Below are 333 nucleotides of genomic sequence, written 5' to 3' on the forward strand. Positions count from 1 at the left end.
GAGATTCTGGGGTTCAGTCCCAGGCCCGGCTGTGAGCGAGATTCTGGGGTTCAGTCCCAGGCCCGGCTGTGAGGGAGATTCTGGAGTTCAATCCCAGGCCCAGCTGTGCGCGAGAGTCTGGAGTTCAATCCCAGGCCCGGCTGTGAGCGAGAGTCTGGGGTTCAGTCCCAGGTCTGGCTGTGAGGGAGTCTGGGGTTCAATCCCAGGCCCGGCTGTGAGCGAGAGTCTGGGGTTCAGTCCCAGGCCTGGCTGTGAGGGAGTCTGGGGTTCAGTCCCCGGGCCCGGCTGTGAGCGAGAGTCTGGGGTTCAGTCCCCAGGCCTGGCTGTGAGGGA

General features: G+C 64.6%; 1 protein-coding gene across 9 annotated transcripts in view; it reads left to right on the forward strand.

The window, feature by feature from the left end:
* JAKMIP3 (Janus kinase and microtubule interacting protein 3) overlaps positions 1–333 on the forward strand; it is a 117,582-nt gene that overhangs the window by 52,174 nt on the left and 65,075 nt on the right. The window lies entirely within an intron of this gene.

The sequence above is a fragment of the Cebus imitator genome, unplaced genomic scaffold, assembly GCF_001604975.1.
Source record: "Cebus imitator isolate Cc_AM_T3 unplaced genomic scaffold, Cebus_imitator-1.0 Scaffold495, whole genome shotgun sequence".
Taxonomy (NCBI): domain Eukaryota; kingdom Metazoa; phylum Chordata; class Mammalia; order Primates; family Cebidae; genus Cebus; species Cebus imitator.